Source organism: Mesoplodon bidens (genome assembly GCF_964165515.1).
Source record: "Mesoplodon bidens genome assembly, chromosome: 3".
Lineage (NCBI taxonomy): Eukaryota > Metazoa > Chordata > Mammalia > Artiodactyla > Ziphiidae > Mesoplodon > Mesoplodon bidens.
In genome coordinates this window covers 36,107,195-36,120,590 of record NC_138178.1, presented here as the reverse complement: position 1 = coordinate 36,120,590, position 13,396 = coordinate 36,107,195, and the positions used below count along the sequence as shown (strand labels likewise).

The window sequence follows — 13,396 nt, the reverse complement described above, 5'->3', positions numbered from 1 at the left end:
TTTGTGATAATTCACCCCATTGTATACTTACTTATGTACTTTCCTGAAAGTATGTTCTATTTACATAAAAAATTAAAACACACAAAGCAATGTTTATGGACAAATACGTAAAAGTATCAAGGAAATACACCAACTTTAGGAGAGTTGTTACCTCTAGGAGAGAGAGTAGGGGGACTTCCCTGGTGGTCCAGTGGTTAAGCACCCATCTTCCAAAGCAGGGGACAGGGGTTCGATCCCTGTTCAGGGAAACAGGATGCCACATGCCATGGGGCAACTAAGCCCGTGAACGCTAGAGCCCACGTGCCCCAACTAGAGAGCCTGCATGCTGCAACTACTAAGCCCACGCACTCCGGAGCCTACACGCCACAACTAGAGAGAAGCCCGCACACCACAACAAAGAGCCCTTGCACTGCAACAGAAGATCCCACATGTTGCAACTAAAGACCCGACGCAGCCAAATAAATAAATAAATTTTTTTTTAAAAAGATGGCGCTGGCCTCAAGGAGAGTAGGGGAAACAAACACAACAAACGCAAAGTTTTATTTGATGTTTCACGTTGCCTCAAAAAGTTTCAAACATGTCAAAATCTTAACATTTGTTAAAGATGGGTGGTAGATACACAGAGATAATTGATTTTCTACTCTTTATTTTGAAATATTTAATAGTAAAAAATTCTCTACAAAAGCAAAACAACTACACTTAAATCCCACCATTCAGAGATAACTGCTGTTTTAAAAATGTTGACAGCTCTACTGAGGTATAATTGACATAATGCACATATTTAAAGTGCAAATTTTGATGTTTCAGTATGTTACTTCCACGGAACCACCACCACAATCAAGATAATGAATATATCCATCATCCCCAAGTTTCCTCATGCCCCTTTGTAATCCCTCCCCTTCCCGGTCCCTGTGCCCCTTTCCCCAGCAAACTACGGATTTGCTTTCTTTTTTTTTTTTTAAGGAGTTTATTAATTAATTTATTTATTTTTTGGCTGTGTTGGGTCTTCGTTTCTGTGCGAGGGCTTTCTCCAGTTGAGGCAAGCGGGGACCACTCTCTTGTTGCCGAGCACAGGCTCCAGACACGCAGGCCCAGCAGCCGTGGCTCACGGGCCCAGTGGCTCCGCGGCATGTGGGATCCTCCCAGACCAGGGCTCGAACCCGTGTCCTCTGCATTAGCAGGCAGACTCTCAACCACTGCGCCACCAGGGAAGCCCCGGATTTGCTTTCTGTCACTACAGACTAGTTTGTATTTTCTAGAATTCTATGTAAGTGGAATTTTAAGTATATTCTCTTTTTTTTGTCAGGCTTCTTTCACTGAGTATAATTATCCTGAAATTCATCTATGCTGTGGCACACATTGATAAATAATATTCTTTTGTATGGACATGCCACCATTTGTTTATCCATTTCCCAACTGATGGACATTGGGTTGTGTCCATTTGTTGGCTATCACAAACAAAGAGGTTATAAACATTTGTGTACAAGTCAGTCTATGGATACATGCTTTCATTTTTGTTGAGTGTGACTAGTACTGCCTAGAACTGTCAAGGTCATCAAAAATAAGGAAAGTGAGAAACTGTCACAGTCTAGAAGAGGCTAAACAGACATGGGACTAAATATAACATGGGATCTTGGTACAGAAAAAGGACATTAGACAAAAAAAAAGAATATCGAAATTAAATATGCACTATAGTGTCAATACTGTTTCATTAGTTGTGACAAATGTGACAGAAATTCACTATACTAATGTCAGATGTTAACAACAGGGGAAACTGGATGGGAATATATACAAGAACTCTTTGCACTACTTTTGTAATTTTTCTATAAATCAAAAACTATTCTAAAACAAAAGTTTCTTTAAAAAATCTATGAGTGGAACTGCTGGGTCGTATGGTAGGTAAGTGTTTAACTTTTTAGGAATCTACCAAACTGTTTTACAAATGGTTGTACCATTTTGCATTCCCCCCAGCAGTTTATGAAAGTTCCAGATCTTCCACATTCATGTCAATTCTTGGCATGGTCAGTCTTCTTAATTTCAGACATTCTAAAAGGTGTGTACATCATTAATATTTTAATATAAAAAATTTTGGTGTATATTTTGCCAAGATATGTATGTACACGCACATGCATTTTTTTTTCAAAAAAGATCAGCAAGATCAGATTTCCTAGTTCCTATTGGAAAATGGGCAGCTGCCTAAATCCAAATCTCTCCATATATCCTCCAAAAACCACATGGATCAACAAAAGTGAATAAAACCACTCACAGACTGAACCTACAGAATATTTAGAAAACAGAATACCATAAACTTAAATTTGCATGTAAGAGGGACTCAAATTTCCAAAACTCAACAGTATGTATATCCAGCTCTGGAGCCCACATTAGAAAAGACCATCAGGCAGCAGCAACCAAACAGAAAACGACACACACAAAAATCATTTACAGTAGCATTAGACAGACACCTACCCAGACCTAGAGATAAACCTAAAAAAGGATGTCCAACATGTCTATAAAACATTGAGAAAAATTAAAGACCTGATAAATGAAAGGATACACCAGCTTTATGAATTCAAAGATTTGTCGTCAACATACCAATTTTCTACAAATTGATTCATAGATTCAATGAAATCTCGATCAAAATTCCAGCAGAGTTTGGGGGTGGGGGTTGGGGGGTGGGGTGGAACGACGTGATACTGACAAGCTAAATCTATGACCATGTGGAAATGCAAAAATCCAAGAGAAACCAAGAATCATGAAGGACAAAGCCAGAGGACTTCACTACCAAATACCAAAATCTACTATAAAGTTGTAGTCACTAAGACAAGGACAGATAAACAGCTCAATGGAAGAAAACCGATACGCACATACAACACATATACTTGATTTATGAGAACGGTGACAGCACTGCAATGAGAAGGGATTTTTTTTTCAACATAGTACTGGGTCAGCTGGCTACCCATGCAGAAAAAAATGAATCTCGACCTTCCACCTTACACCATGGACAAAATTAATCCCAGATGGGTTGGAAATCTAAGAGTGAAAGGTAAAACAATACAGTTTTTAAAACAAGACACAGAATATCTTCATGACTTTGGAATAGGGAAACATTTCTTAAACAGGACACAAAGCATTAACCATATCTGAAAAGTCGATAAACTGGACATCATTAAAACTTAAATTATGTTATTCAAAATATACCAATTAAAAGTATAAAGAGGGCTTCCCTGGTGGCGCAGTGGTTGAGAGTCTGCCTGCCGATGCAGGGGATGAGGGTTCGTGCCCCGGTCCAGGAAGATCCCACATGCCACGGAGCAGCTGGGCCCGTGAGCCATGGCCGCTGAGCCTGTGCGTCTGGAGCCTGTGCTCCGCAACGGTGAGAGGCCGGCGTACCGCAAAAAAAAAAAAAAAAAAAAAAAAAGTATAAAGACAAGCTACAGGTTGGGAGAAAACATTTCTATTCTATATATCAAAGAACTCATATGCAGAATATATAAACAGGAAAGAGCAGCAAGTAAACAGGAAAAAGGCAGGTAACAGTAAAGAAATATTAGGGTAAGACCTGAAAAGGCACTTCAGGAAAGAGGATATCCAAAGGTCAACAGACATATGCAAAGGTGTTCAACTTCATGAGTCATCAGGGAAATGAAAATTAAAACCGCAATAGAGATGCCATTATATACTCACCAAAATGACCAAAGTGAAAAAGACAATACCAATTGTTAGTGAGGATGGGAAACTTACCCAAACCATCTGACATTGTCACAAGTGTAAACTAGTGCACTTGCTGTGAAAAACTGGCAGCATCTATTAATGCTGAAATCACACATACCCTATAAGCCAACCCTCTCCTAGGAGTACACCCAAAAGAAATAAGTTCACCAAAAGACATGTTCATAGCAGTACTATTCATAATGGCCCCAAATGTCTATTAACAGTAGAATGACTAAGCCAGAATGAATATTCATACAACAGAATACAGTACAGCAATGGGAACAAATGATCCACAACCACTGGCTGTGATATGGATGAATCTCACAGCTGAAGAGTACATATTTATGATTATATTTATGTAAGTTTAAAAACAGGCAGAACTAATGTATGCATCTAAAAGTCAGCATGGTGGTTTACCCTTAACTAGTTAAGAGACTGCAGGGTTTCTGGGGGCTTCTGGTCTATTGCCTCTATATATGAGTGGATATATACAATATGTGTTTGGTATGTAAAAATTCACTGAATTTGCATATTTATCATAGTAAAAGTATCATACATACTTTTCTGTATGTATGCTATACTTGGATTAAAAGTTAAATTTTTAACTGTTAAAGCCATACATTAAGGTTCTACAAAAAATTTATTTTGTGGGAAACAACATTTCCCGAAAGTAATTTCAACTGTCTCCTGTTAGCTGGGACTGAATATAGTAAAATTATTATTATTTTTTTTTGGCTGCATTGGGTCTTTGTTGCTGCGCACGGGCTTTCCCTACTTGCGGCAAGCAGGGGCCACTCTCCGCTGCGGTGCGCGGGCCCCTCACCACGGCGGCCTCTCCCGTTGCAGAGCACAGGCTCCAGGCGTGCGGGCTTCAGCAGTTGTGGCACGCGGGCCCAGTAGTTGTGGTGCGCGGGTTCTAGAGCTCAGGCTCAGTAGTTGTGGCACACGGGCTCAGTTGCTCTGCGTCATGTGGGATCCTCCTGGACCAGGGCTCGAACCCGCGTACCCCGCACCGGCAGGCAGATTCCCAACCACTGTGCCACCAGGGAAGTCCCTGAATATAGTAAAATTTATTTCAGAATACCTTTTCAGACAATTTAGGGATGATACTCCAGAATAAAAAAGGAAACCATCTCAGTGAGAAATTCAATACATCTGGCTACAATTATATACTTCTTTGGTCCTAAATTGAAAGTCAGCAGTTCATCTAGATCTGGGTGCCAGTTACACGCTTGTGTTCAGTTGGAGACTGTGTGAGCTCTTCACTTATGATATGTACTTTTCTGTATGTGTATTACACTTAAATAAAAAAACTTAATCAGTGTTTCAGTCCCACACCTTACTTACTGTGAACTACTTAAACCAATCTATCCCTTTTCTCAGGGAGTTAACATGAAACTTTTTCCTCACTGCCTCCAACCCATCCAGTAGTTAAGATGTCCCTTAACCTCATCCTACCAATTTTCACACTTTAAAGACACTAAATACTCAGTTCATTTATGCTTTAATCACATGTCCATTTACAGCCCATTTCCTTCCTTCCTTAGAGTTTAATATTGACAGATTACGGTTTAAGGGACTAGGGAGTGGGGAAAGGGCCCTCTAAGTAGCAGACACCCCTCTCATGAGGAGTTGCTTGTGTAAGGGATCCAGCTCTAGCCTAACCTTCCAGCCCCATCCCAACTCCTACGACCCCATACACAACAACAAGGGCCATCTTGGTGGGATGCTAGCCCAAAAGCTCAGGCCTTCTGCAACTTCTCCTGAACCACAGGAAGTCACAACTTCCCTGTGTGTCAACTGGTGGGAATCAGACAGCTCTAGCCACCCTCCTCCCTCCCTGCCCCACATCTTCTCTCAATTTCTCTTTCATCTCTACTCAGTCAAGGACAGAGAGCAAGTCTGCTGCCTAACAATGGGCTCAACCTTGCCTTCCTTCTCGGAAGCCCCCTCAATCTATACAAATGCTTCTCTTGGAAGACACTTCCCTCGCTTGGCTTGACAGCGGAAGCAGCACTGCACCCCACTGTGGTCCACTAAGAGGGGAGGGAATCACTTCAAATGCTGCCCTCCCTAAGCAGTCTTCTTACACAGACCAGGGAAAGGCTGAGATGATGTTTGTGGTAGTAGGGACAGCTCTGTGGCCTCTTCGTATCTGTGAAGCCAGTGAGGTGTACCTGGCTCCAACTCTTGGGGACTGTCATTGTACCACAGGTCATTTAACACCTCTTCAATTTCAGCTCTGGACCCCAGTGCTAATTCTGAAGCGACAGTGAAAAAAAAAAAAAAGAAAAGAAAAGAAAAAAAATCTACTCAACATCCAGTTACAATGAAATGGCTTTCTCTTCTTCAAGGCGTGTTTCAAATGCTGCTTCATCCAAAAAGTGTTTCCTAGTTCCCTAACCAGTGCAGTCTCTCCTTCCTTTGACCCTGCCACAGCACTTTCCCAATAATACCTTATCAACTGAGCGTGTATTTCTGATACTACTCTCACTGCCTACTATATGCAATGAAATTTTGTCACAGCTAACACACAGCCTTGCAAATGACAATGCAAACATTTGCTCAAATGAAAAAAATAAATGGGACATAACTATTGCAAAGTTAGGTACACCTATATGAAACAAGGTGTGCAATTAAAATTAAATTCGCCTATGCAAAATTCAAACAGCAATGTGAAACACTGTGCCAAGATACACCATTTTTAACAAGTTGTTTTTATTATAAAACATGTTTGGGGACTTCCCTGGTGGCGCAGTGGTTAAGAATCTGCCTGCCAATGCAGGGGACACAGGTTCGAGCCCCGGTCCGGGAAGATCCCACATGCCGTGGAGCAACTAAGCCCATGAGCCACAACTACTGAAGCCCACGCACCTACAGCCTGTGCTCCGCAACAATAGAAGCCACCACAATGAGAAGGCCACACACCACGATGAAGAGTAGCCCCTGCTTGCCGCAACTAGAGAGAAAACCCACGTGCAGCAACAAGGACCCAATGCAGCCAGAAAATATTAATTAATTTTTTTATTTTAAAAAAACCATGTTTGTCACAGAAGAACCAGTAGGGGAAAGCACAGAGAAAACAAATTACCCACTACACCTTCACTGCTACATTTATGTCTTGTCATTCCAGTCTTTTTCTATACATATATACATACCTGAGACCGTACTGTTTTGCACTTCGCTTTTTCACTTCAGGTACTGTGATTATCTATATCATTAAGTAGTCTTCTACAAACATCATATTAATAACTGCAGAACATTCCACTGCATGGTTACTTCAGCTTTTGTTGTCATCAAATTGTCCCTAGTTATAATACTGTGATAACCAATCTTGTTCTTAGGTTTTGGGGTTTTTTTTTGCGGTACGCGGGCCTCTCACTGTTGTGGCCTCTCCCGTTGCGGAGCACAGGCTCCGGACGCGCAGGCTCAGCGGCCATGGCTCACGGGCCCAGCCGCTCCACGGCATGTGGGATCTTCCCGGACCGGGGCACGAACCTGCGTCCCCTGCATCGGCAGGCGGACTCCCAACCACTGCGCCACCAGGGAAGCCCTTGTTCTTAGGTTTTTATAATTCTGATTACCTCCTTAGGTAATAGGATTACTTCTGACCAGAAGCTGCAAATTCACGTTAAAGTTCCTCATGGAAAATACATGCCCAAGTTTACTTGCTCATTAACCACAGGTGGGTTTTCCTGCTGGGGAAACCTGGGAAAGCTGCTCTCTGCTCTATGCCAGGCAGCCCTGCCTCACCACTCAAGACCAAGAGCCCACAGTCCTGCACCAACATCTCAGGTGGGGACAAGGAGAAAGGTGACCATACCGTGGGGGCCAGGTATGTGCGAAGGACGGCCCAGAACACCTTGACCAGAACCTCCCCTACAATCCCGTGAGGTCCCTTCAAACTGCAGTACTGCTTTCCTTATTGAGCCCCCCAGGAGAACTCTGTGAGGCATTTGGGGAGGTACCATTCTGCCCTACAGCTGGAAGAACTATCTACTTTATCTCACTGCCCAAGGTCAACCTTACAACCCAGGTTTCCCTATTTCTTCAAGGTACTCTTCTTGAACTCATGCCCTGAGAAGGCCCTGAAAAGGCCAAGAAGTCTGTACCTTGCAATCTGGCCAGTCAGTGACCTGGGCAGAGTGGGATGGTAACACTTTCACCAGCACCTGGCATCTTGCCAGTGAGGCCACTGGGCGCCCTGGCCAACTGCAAACATAACACTCCTCAAAGCTCCTGTCTCACTGACCAGGAGCCTTCCCCTCACACAAGTCAACAACCTAGCATTAGCTGAAAATTACTTTGCTTTAAACCACAGAAGTTCCAGCATGTCTGAAGCAACCCAGTGAAATTTAAGTCATTGTTGAGTGTCATTCTTATTGGAATATAACTCATGCAACTTTCTGAAAAGAAAAAAACAACGCATACATAGAACCAAGCAAGTTCTCTGAATTTTTAACTCAGCATAAGCTGAAGAATAAGGGTTAGCTCACAGCTGACTCCAATCAACAGAAAACATTACATGTATACTCTTTCGGAAGTTAGAAGAGACAAGACCCACCCGTGTCTCCCAGCCCCCATGCTCTTCTCTCATTTCCCTTCCAGCACAATTTAATAAATAAATTCCATGGGGCCATCTCCTTCCTAATGGACTTCTCCCTTAAACATTTAGCTACATTTAGTTCACATGCTCCTACATCTTTGTAGGAATTATTTCCAAGGCCAAGTTAAAAATAAATCAAAGAATTTGTAACTAAAAAACAACAATTACCAGTCCTTGTTTCTGAGAATCTGTGTTTTACCAAATATTTTCAAGGTCCGTTTAAAAAATTAAAAACATGTTCACTTTCATCTAAAATAATTCAAACAAAAAATATTCCATCAACATTCCTATAATATGTTGCAACTCCCACAAAAAGATTATGAAACACTGTTAGGACACCCAAGCCTCCTTGTGAAGAATCATCTTCAGGACATGCTCCTCTCTCCCCCACTATTCTGTGGAATATACTAAATATCATAAAAATCAAATGCTTGTTGACTTGTACTCATTTTGAAAGAAATTAAAATACTGAAGAGCTGCACCATCCCATACAGTAGCCACTAGTCACATGTGGCTACTGAGCACTTGAAATGAAGCTAATTCAAATTGACCTGTGCTGTAAATGTAAAATATACACTGGATTTTGAAGTCTTAGTACTAACAAAAAGAATATCTCATTAAAAGTTTTTTATGTTGATTACGTGTTGACACGATATTTTGACTATGTTGGGTTAGATCAAGTATTACACTTTTTTAAACTTTCCTAATGCAGCTATAAGAAAATCTATCTTAACATACGTGACTCTACTGTAATTGTATATATAAATAGCCCTGTCACTTTGACCTATCCTTTTTCACCTAATCTTCTTGTGAATCATAAAAAAGATTTCTGTATTATAATCGAAGGAAGTCTTCACCCCAAAGGGGACCCAATCCACAAGGCAAACTACAAAAGGGGCAAGTGTTGTCAGAGATTCAAGGTCATTCTTCATAGGCGTCACCAGGAAGCTGCCTAGAAACAGCTGTGTACACATGCTTAGCACATCCAAGTTTTCAAATCTAAGTCACCTGGCAAATGATCATGGATTCCTCGATTTACAGGTGTAGTGCAGACTCTACTGAAATCCAGAGAATTATCCAATATGGCATTTATCCTTCGAAAGATATTGGCATTGCTACACGTGGAGAGCGCAGGTGCTTCCTGATTGTCCCAGCAATCTTTTATCCTTCCTGCGTCTTCCTCCTAGACGCAGAAAAAAGATGTTTAGATATAGAGACTTCACACCTCCTTTCTTCTAATCCGACACCACAAGTTAAAGTAACAAGGACTTGGGTTTCTGGCCTATATATTAAACTACTTCACTCTGAGCAAGGCACCCTGAGAGAACCGTAAGAGGGAAAAACACTGCAATGTAAGATGCTGCCTCAAGAACCTTCTAACATAATGGGACGTGTACAGGAAGTAGAATGGCACGGTAGCAGCAACATGAGCGTTAAGAACCAGACACACCTGGTTCAAATCTTGAATTTGTCTACACAATAGATTATTGCGCAATAAAAAAGAATGAAGTACTGATACATACTACAACACAAGTAAACCTCAAAAACATTAAGTGAAAGAAGCCAGTCACACAAGACCACAGATTATATGAGCCCAATTATATGAAACATCCAGAATAGGCAAATCTAAAGTAGATTAGTTGGGGCTTCCCTGGTGGTGCAATGGTTAAGAATTGCCTGCCAGGGCTTCCCTGGTGGCGCAGTGGTTGAGAGTCCGCCTGCCGATGCAGGGGACATGGGTCGTGCCCCGGTCCAGGAAGATCCCACATGCCACGGAGCGGCTGGGCCCGTGAGCCATGGCCGCTGAGCCTGCGCGTCCGGAGCCTGTGCTCCGCAACGGGAGAGGCCACAACAGTGAGAGGCCCGCTACCGCAAAAAAAAAAAAAAAAAATCACCTGCCAATGCAGGGGACACAGATTCCAGTCCTGGTCCAGGAAGATCCCACATGCTGCGGAGCAACTAAGCCCGTGCGCCACAACTACTGAGATTGCGCTCTAAAGCCCACAAGCCACAACCACTGAGTCTGCGTGCTGCAACTACTGAAGCCTGTGCACCTAGAGCCCATGCTCCACAGCAAGAGAAGCCACCACAATGAGAAGCCCGTGCACCGCAACGAAGAGTAGCCCCCACTCGCCACAACTGGAGAAAAGCTTGCACACAGAAACAAAGACCCAATGCAGTCAAATAAAATAAATAAATTTATTAAAAAAATAAAGTTGATTAGCTGCCTTCAACTGGGGATGTGGGGAGCAGATTAGAGGGTCGTATCTAATAGGTACAAAATTTCTTTTTGAGATAATGAAAATATTCTAAAATTAGACTACGGTGATGGTTACAAAACTGTAAATATATGTATGGAAAGACGGTGTATATGCTTTGGAGTACAAATACTAAGTTTACCACTTAAGTATCTTCTTTGAGCCTTGGTTGCCTTAGGTACAAAATGGAGTACCACCTACTTTACAGTTGAAAGGTGAACTTTACGGTTATGCAAATCATATCTCAATACAGTTGTTTAAAAAGTTTGGTTCTGCTATTTATTGGCAGTTATTAATCTCTGTGCCACAGTTTCCCCATTTGTGAAATGGGAGAAGAGTACCTACCAACCTTTTGATGAGATGTTTACCGCACTCAGCATGGTGCTGGCATATGGTAGCTACCATTTTTACATCTAAGATATAATCACAGGAAAAGACACAGTCAGGACCAAGAGTGGTACAAACACCACCCAAAGGGAGTTGTTTAAATAAGTTATACAATTCCACATGGTCATTAAAAGTACTTACACCTCAGGTAAGACATTACTGAATGAAAAAAGCACTCCCAGATACATAAACATGAACTGAACCCCCACCCAAGTGATTCTTTTGGTATTCTCTGTCTCAGCAAATACCACCACCATCCTCCAGGTGCCCTAGACAGAAATCTAGGTACCATTCTTCACTTTTCAGTCTCCCTCACTCACCACATCCAATGCCTGACATATAAGCAATGAGATACTGGCTGACAGACTGAATCTTCTAAGGGGAGCCTGACTCATCAGTTATATCATTCCCAATTACCTTGGGGGGAAAAAAACAGACCAAGTAAGGAAACTAGCACCTAAGATCTTGTAGGTGATAACTTCAAAACAAAATTTTAAAAGCCTGGTGTTATTTTGTTTAACCTATTAAAATCCAAGTATAAGCATGAGAATGACCAAAACATTTACAATTTTATAAACTCTGCAGGATGGCCTTAAAGGGACAAACTTGAGTTCCGTATCATTTTCAAGCTCTTGAAAGAGCTTGCAAGGTTGTTTTCCCAAGCCCTCCAGAGAGGTCCCACCGAGAATGGTTAAATCCACTGACACAAGGCCCTTTTCACAACTGTAGATTTCTAAGATGATTTTCAACTTCACTAAGGCAACTTCACAAGGGCTAAGATAATAAGCACTTATAATCAATCTGCGGATCTTAAGGCTACATGCTTCATTCATTCCCTGCCTAATAACCATTAACCAATTGCCTGCTATCTACAGCAGCATTCTAAGGATAGGCAGGTTAGACAGGGACTCAGTCAAAAAATTTTTTTGAAGTCTAGAAAGGGAACTAAGACCTGATTATGTCGTGAACAATCACAACACAAGCTACAATATGCTGTAAACATACACTGTCCTCTGAGCCAAGGGGACTCAGAGGAAGAGAATGTGCCTGGGAAGTGAGGGTAAGACGAAGGTCTGAAGAACACAGAGAACAGAGCAGCATTATCAAAAGTGGTCCAGCATGGCGGAGCGTTAGGTATGGGAGAAGAGAGCAGACTGGAAAGAAGGTCTATATGCTTTGGAGTACAAATATTAAGTTTACTACTTAAGTTTATCTTCTTTGAGCCTTGGTTGCCTTAGGTAGAAAATGGAGTACCACCTACTTTGCAGACTTTGTGGTAATGAGAAATTAAAGTGCTTGGATACGCTCAATAACTTATTAGGGACAAATGTCTCCCAACTCCAACACTGTTACTCATAAGTATGCTTTCAACTTATCCTAATCAAGTTCACAGAGAAGCTTACAGCACATAACTAGAGTGTTTTTTGCCTTTATGGTTTGAAACTACCACTCATAATTCTTTAACATCTGAACCCACACCATGCAGCTATGTTTGCTAGTTCAGGAATAAGATCCTAAAATGTTATACCTATTTGTATGCCGTAACAAATCTAGATTTGCCCTATTTTGGAAACCCTGGCCTTGTCTTCGAATACCATATAACCCAGGATCAACATGGTGTGAAATGACCATTCCTTTAGGTCAGAATCCTGGTTTGTGGATATTTGTTAAAAATGAATGCCAACTCTACCACCTTCTGGGTTTGTTTTCATTAAGTTTGCCTTTAATCAACAACAAAATATCTACACTGCAGACCACTTCAAGACTATTACCTGATTCCTCAAAAGCCAGCTGAAAGATTTATGGAAGACTGTCTGAATGGGACACAGTTTATCTACTCCTCCTGATGGAGTTTTAAGCCTGGGGTTCCATGGATTGGAATCCACTGACTCCCTTTGAAAAACTGTTCATGCTAAAAATTTTTCTGAGAATAAAGTTTTCTAATTAATCAGATATTTTTAGTTAATAGCACTGGTCTTGAACATTTTGGTTTTTTTACCTATTGTACAGTAAAAGAAAGTAATATACTTAGATATCCCAAAAAAAGTGGTTCTGAGACATACTTTGGCAATTTGGTCTTAATTTTTTAGTAAGTAATAATAAAGCTGAATAAAACCTCTTTAGCATGTACACTCAGGATTTTGAGGATACTGTTTACCACAATTGTGAACGGCACTTGTATGACTACCCACTCAGAAAAATGTCATTCAGACCAAGATAAGGAAATGTTACAGTTTCCCCTAAGGAATTGATGTTTTCCTTACATTATGGGAAAATGTAAATCTAGCCAAGTTTCCATGTTTGCTTTAGTCTCCTGGTCACTCAAAGCCAGTTTCTGTTTGAATTTCAATGACTCTACAGCTGTTAAGAAATGCTTCTCTAACTTTCTCCTTGGTCCTTGCTTGTCCATTCTTAAACTTCCACCTCAAGTCTT

General features: G+C 41.4%; 1 protein-coding gene across 2 annotated transcripts in view; it reads right to left on the bottom strand.

Annotated features, from left to right (window-relative positions):
* Positions 1 to 9,403, bottom strand: part of CPEB1 (cytoplasmic polyadenylation element binding protein 1) — an 82,805-nt gene extending 73,402 nt beyond the window's left edge. Inside the window, exon 1 of one of the 2 annotated variants that reach the window (XM_081227336.1) lies at positions 9,326 to 9,403. The gene's annotated coding sequence lies outside the window, so the exon portion shown is untranslated. The remainder of the gene's footprint in view (positions 1 to 9,325) is intronic. The other variant, XM_081227338.1, reaches the window with a different exon arrangement.
* Positions 9,404 to 13,396: the final 3,993 nt, after the last annotated feature.